The sequence below is a fragment of the Columba livia genome, unplaced genomic scaffold, assembly GCF_036013475.1.
Source record: "Columba livia isolate bColLiv1 breed racing homer unplaced genomic scaffold, bColLiv1.pat.W.v2 Scaffold_103, whole genome shotgun sequence".
NCBI classification, from domain to species: domain Eukaryota; kingdom Metazoa; phylum Chordata; class Aves; order Columbiformes; family Columbidae; genus Columba; species Columba livia.
Window position 1 is genome coordinate 3,337,453 of NW_027043008.1, and position 6,712 is coordinate 3,344,164.

The window sequence follows — 6,712 nt, forward strand, 5'->3', positions numbered from 1 at the left end:
GGGAGCAGGAGAAAGGGAAGGAAGAATAAAAAGTAGTGTTGGGCTGCAGGAGTGAGATGGAGGAATTGCAAGAAAAGAGGCAGGAAGCAGGAGAGTGAGAGAAAAGGAAAGAAGAGACATGCAGCCAGACGAGGGCTTAGTGAGAGAGGATGGGACAGAGAACAGGATGAGAAGGAAAGAAGGCAAGGCTAGGACAGGCAAGGACAGGCAAGGCAAGGCTAGGCTGCAGGACATTTTTTTGCTTTATAGTTTCTAGCACATTCGTGTTCAGACGAGGAGGAAAGCCATAAGACCGTATGGATTAGGCCCAAGCAAAAACCCCAGCTTCTTGAAACACTTAGACTAAGCCTAAAATAGCAAGATCTCTCCATAAGGATGGTTTTTATACTGTACTTCCACAATCTGCTGGCAGTACAAAAAAATAAGCTGCAGATCTCCTTAGGCTGAGTCATGGTGCTTTGGGGCAGGGACCATGCATATCATGGGAATATTTCACATTTTCTGCTCTGTTTTCAGTGTATGACACCAAAACACCCACCTGATGACATCCTTTCAAGAGCAAAGGCAGCAATTTGCAGAATTCCGCTTCTTAGGGGAAGTGAGAAATTGCTGAGCTGACACCAAGTCCTGCAGTGTCCCTGTCACCTGCAGAGCCACCGCATCCTCGCCACGGTAGCGGGCATTGTGACAAAGGTTCTATGTCAGCTGGGTGTGGCAGCCAGGCGCCCCCTAGGGGATGGGGAGCCTGTCAGCCCCGGGCCTGTCACTGCCTGCTGGCTCTGCTGCCACCAGCCAGGCCTCTGAAAACTTGTCAAACCATGCCCAGACTTGGGGCCAGTTTGGCCCAAAGTCTGCAAGAGACAAGTCGGGAAGAAAGATATGGGACAGAGGGAGAAAGCGAAGGGAGCAGGAGAAAGGGAAGGAAGAATAAAAAGTAGTGTTGGGCTGCAGGATTGAGATGGAGGAATTGCAAGAAAAGAGGCAGGAAGCAGGAGAGTGAGAGAAAAGGAAAGAAGAGACATGCAGCCAGACGAGGGCTTAGTGAGAGAGGATGGGACAGAGAACAGGATGAGAAGGAAAGAAGGCAAGGCTAGGACAGGCAAGGACAGGCAAGGCAAGGCTAGGCTGCAGGACATGTTTTTGCTTTATAGTTTCTAGCACATTCGTCTTCAGACTAGGAGGAAAGCCATAAGACCCTATGGATTAGGCCCAAGCAAAAACCCCAGCTACTTGAGACTCTTAGACTAAGCCTAAAATACCAAGATCTCTCCATAAGGATGGTTTTTTTACTGTACTTGAACAATCTGCTGGCAGTACAAAAAAATAAGTTACAGATCTCCATAGGCTGAGTCATGGTGCTTTGGGGCAGGGACCATGCATATCATGGGAATATTTCACAGTTTCTGCTCTGTTTTCAGTGTATGACACCAAAACACCCACCTGATGACATCCTTTCAAGAGCAAAGGCAGCAATTTGCAGAATTCCGCTTCTTAGGGGAAGTGAGAAATTGCTGAGCTGACACCAAGTCCTGCAGTGTCCCTGTCACCTGCAGAGCCACCGCATCCTCGCCACGGTAGCGGGCATTGTGACAAAGGTTCTATGTCAGCTGGGTGTGGCAGCCAAGGGCCCCCTAGGGGATGGGGAGCCTGTCAGCCCTGGGCCTGTCACTGCCTGGTGTCCCAGCTGCCACCAGCCAGGCCTCTGAAAACTTGTCAAACCATGCCCAGACTTGGGGCCAGTTTGGCCCAAAGTCTGCAAGAGACAAGTCGGGAAGAAAGATAGGGGACAGAGGGAGAAAGCGAAGGGAGCAGGAGAAAGGGAAGGAAGAATAAAAAGTAGTGTTGGGCTGCAGGAGTGAGATGGAGGAATTTCAAGAAAAGAGGCAGGAAGGAGGAGAGTGAGAGAAAAGGAAAGAAGAGACATGCAGCCAGATGAGGGCTTAGTGAGAGAGGATGGGACAGAGAAAAGGATGAGAAGGACATAAGGCAAGGCTAGGACAGGCAAGGACAGGCAAGGCAAGGCTAGGCTGCAGGACATGTTTTTGCTTTATAGTTTCTAGCACATTCGTCTTCAGACTAGGAGGAAAGCCATAAGACCGTATGGATTAGGCCCAAGCAAAAACCCCAGCTACTTGAGACACTTAGACTAAGCCTAAAATACCAAGATCTCTCCATAAGGATGGTTTTTATACTGTACTTCCACAATCTGCTGGCAGTACAAAAAAATCAGCTGCAGATCTCCTTAAGCTGAGTCATGGTGCTTTGGGGCAGGGACCATGCATATCATGGGAATATTTCACAGTTTCTGCTCTGTTTTCAGTGTATGACACCAAAACACCCACCTGATGACATCCTTTCAAGAGCAAAGGCAGCAATTTGCAGAATTCCGCTTCTTAGGGGAAGTGAGAAATTGCTGAGCTGACACCAAGTCCTGCAGTGTCCCTGTCACCTGCAGAGCCACCGCATCCTCGCCACGGTAGCGGGCATTGTGACAAAGGTTCTATTTCAGCTGGGTGTGGCAGCCACGCGCCCCCTAGGGGATGGGGAGCCTGTCAGCCTCGGGCCTGTCACTGCCTGCTGGCCCTGCTGCCACCAGCCAGGACTCTGAAAACTTGTCAAACCATGCCCAGACTTGGGGCCAGTTTGGCCCAAAGTCTGCAAGAGACAAGTCGGGAAGAAAGATATGGGACAGAGGGAGAAAGCGAAGGGAGCAGGAGAAAGGGAAGGAAGAATAAAAAGTAGTGTTGGGCTGCAGGAGTGAGATGGAGGAATTGCAAGAAAAGAGGCAGGAAGCAGGAGAGTGAGAGAAAAGGAAAGAAGAGACATGCAGCCAGACGAGGGCTTAGTGAGAGAGGATGGGACAGAGAACAGGATGAGAAGGAAAGAAGGCAAGGCTAGGACAGGCAAGGACAGGCAAGGCAAGGCTAGGCTGCAGGACATGTTTTTGCTTTATAGTTTCTAGCACATTCGTCTTCAGACTAGGAGGAAAGCCATAAGACCGTATGGATTAGGCCCAAGCAAAAACCCCAGCTACTTGAAACACTTAGACTAAGCCTAAAATAGCAAGATCTCTCCATAAGGATGGTTTTTATACTGTACTTCCACAATCTGCTGGCAGTACAAAAAAATAAGCTGCAGATCTCCTTAGGCTGAGTCATGGTGCTTTGGGGCAGGGACCATGCATATCATGGGAATATTTCACAGTTTCTGCTCTGTTTTCAGTGTATGACACCAAAACACCCACCTGATGACATCCTTTCAAGAGCAAAGGCAGCAATTTGCAGAATTCCGCTTCTTAGGGGAAGTGAGAAATTGCTGAGCTGACACCAAGTCCTGCAGTGTCCCTGTCACCTGCAGAGCCACCGCATCCTCGCCACGGTAGCGGGCATTGTGACAAAGGTTCTATGTCAGCTGGGTGTGGCAGCCAGGCGCCCCCTAGGGGATGGGGAGCCTGTCAGCCCCGGGCCTGTCACTGCCTGGTGTCCCTGCTGCCACCAGCCAGGCCTCTGAAAACTTGTCAAACCATGCCCAGACTTGGGGCCAGTTTGGCCCAAAGTCTGCAAGAGACAAGTCGGGAAGAAAGATATGGGACAGAGGGAGAAAGCGAAGGGAGCAGGAGAAAGGGAAGGAAGAATAAAAAGTAGTGTTGGGCTGCAGGAGTGAGATGGAGGAATTGCAAGAAAAGAGGCAGGAAGCAGGAGTGTGAGAGAAAAGGAAAGAAGAGACATGCAGCCAGACGAGGGCTTAGTGAGAGAGGATGGGACAGAGAACAGGATGAGAAGGAAAGAAGGCAAGGCTAGGACAGGCAAGGACAGGCAAGGCAAGGCTAGGCTGCAGGACATTTTTTTGCTTTATAGTTTCTAGCACATTCGTGTTCAGACGAGGAGGAAAGCCATAAGACCGTATGGATTAGGCCCAAGCAAAAACCCCAGCTTCTTGAAACACTTAGACTAAGCCTAAAATAGCAAGATCTCTCCATAAGGATGGTTTTTATACTGTACTTCCACAATCTGCTGGCAGTACAAAAAAATAAGCTGCAGATCTCCTTAGGCTGAGTAATGGTGCTTTGGGGCAGGGACCATGCATATCATGGGAATATTTCACATTTTCTGCTCTGTTTTCAGTGTATGACACCAAAACACCCACCTGATGACATCCTTTCAAGAGCAAAGGCAGCAATTTGCAGAATTCCGCTTCTTAGGGGAAGTGAGAAATTGCTGAGCTGACACCAAGTCCTGCAGTGTCCCTGTCACCTGCAGAGCCACCGCATCCTCGCCACGGTAGCGGGCATTGTGACAAAGGTTCTATGTCAGCTGGGTGTGGCAGCCAGGCGCCCCCTAGGGGATGGGGAGCCTGTCAGCCCCGGGCCTGTCACTGCCTGCTGGCTCTGCTGCCACCAGCCAGGCCTCTGAAAACTTGTCAAACCATGCCCAGACTTGGGGCCAGTTTGGCCCAAAGTCTGCAAGAGACAAGTCGGGAAGAAAGATATGGGACAGAGGGAGAAAGCGAAGGGAGCAGGAGAAAGGGAAGGAAGAATAAAAAGTAGTGTTGGGCTGCAGGATTGAGATGGAGGAATTGCAAGAAAAGAGGCAGGAAGCAGGAGAGTGAGAGAAAAGGAAAGAAGAGACATGCAGCCAGACGAGGGCTTAGTGAGAGAGGATGGGACAGAGAACAGGATGAGAAGGAAAGAAGGCAAGGCTAGGACAGGCAAGGACAGGCAAGGCAAGGCTAGGCTGCAGGACATGTTTTTGCTTTATAGTTTCTAGCACATTCGTCTTCAGACTAGGAGGAAAGCCATAAGACCCTATGGATTAGGCCCAAGCAAAAACCCCAGCTACTTGAGACTCTTAGACTAAGCCTAAAATACCAAGATCTCTCCATAAGGATGGTTTTTTTACTGTACTTGAACAATCTGCTGGCAGTACAAAAAAATAAGTTACAGATCTCCATAGGCTGAGTCATGGTGCTTTGGGGCAGGGACCATGCATATCATGGGAATATTTCACAGTTTCTGCTCTGTTTTCAGTGTATGACACCAAAACACCCACCTGATGACATCCTTTCAAGAGCAAAGGCAGCAATTTGCAGAATTCCGCTTCTTAGGGGAAGTGAGAAATTGCTGAGCTGACACCAAGTCCTGCAGTGTCCCTGTCACCTGCAGAGCCACCGCATCCTCGCCACGGTAGCGGGCATTGTGACAAAGGTTCTATGTCAGCTGGGTGTGGCAGCCAAGGGCCCCCTAGGGGATGGGGAGCCTGTCAGCCCTGGGCCTGTCACTGCCTGGTGTCCCAGCTGCCACCAGCCAGGCCTCTGAAAACTTGTCAAACCATGCCCAGACTTGGGGCCAGTTTGGCCCAAAGTCTGCAAGAGACAAGTCGGGAAGAAAGATAGGGGACAGAGGGAGAAAGCGAAGGGAGCAGGAGAAAGGGAAGGAAGAATAAAAAGTAGTGTTGGGCTGCAGGAGTGAGATGGAGGAATTTCAAGAAAAGAGGCAGGAAGGAGGAGAGTGAGAGAAAAGGAAAGAAGAGACATGCAGCCAGATGAGGGCTTAGTGAGAGAGGATGGGACAGAGAAAAGGATGAGAAGGACATAAGGCAAGGCTAGGACAGGCAAGGACAGGCAAGGCAAGGCTAGGCTGCAGGACATGTTTTTGCTTTATAGTTTCTAGCACATTCGTCTTCAGACTAGGAGGAAAGCCATAAGACCGTATGGATTAGGCCCAAGCAAAAACCCCAGCTACTTGAGACACTTAGACTAAGCCTAAAATACCAAGATCTCTCCATAAGGATGGTTTTTATACTGTACTTCCACAATCTGCTGGCAGTACAAAAAAATCAGCTGCAGATCTCCTTAAGCTGAGTCATGGTGCTTTGGGGCAGGGACCATGCATATCATGGGAATATTTCACAGTTTCTGCTCTGTTTTCAGTGTATGACACCAAAACACCCACCTGATGACATCCTTTCAAGAGCAAAGGCAGCAATTTGCAGAATTCCGCTTCTTAGGGGAAGTGAGAAATTGCTGAGCTGACACCAAGTCCTGCAGTGTCCCTGTCACCTGCAGAGCCACCGCATCCTCGCCACGGTAGCGGGCATTGTGACAAAGGTTCTATTTCAGCTGGGTGTGGCAGCCACGCGCCCCCTAGGGGATGGGGAGCCTGTCAGCCTCGGGCCTGTCACTGCCTGCTGGCCCTGCTGCCACCAGCCAGGACTCTGAAAACTTGTCAAACCATGCCCAGACTTGGGGCCAGTTTGGCCCAAAGTCTGCAAGAGACAAGTCGGGAAGAAAGATATGGGACAGAGGGAGAAAGCGAAGGGAGCAGGAGAAAGGGAAGGAAGAATAAAAAGTAGTGTTGGGCTGCAGGAGTGAGATGGAGGAATTGCAAGAAAAGAGGCAGGAAGCAGGAGAGTGAGAGAAAAGGAAAGAAGAGACATGCAGCCAGACGAGGGCTTAGTGAGAGAGGATGGGACAGAGAACAGGATGAGAAGGAAAGAAGGCAAGGCTAGGACAGGCAAGGACAGGCAAGGCAAGGCTAGGCTGCAGGACATGTTTTTGCTTTATAGTTTCTAGCACATTCGTCTTCAGACTAGGAGGAAAGCCATAAGACCGTATGGATTAGGCCCAAGCAAAAACCCCAGCTACTTGAAACACTTAGACTAAGCCTAAAATAGCAAGATCTCTCCATAAGGATGGTTTTTATACTGTACTTCCA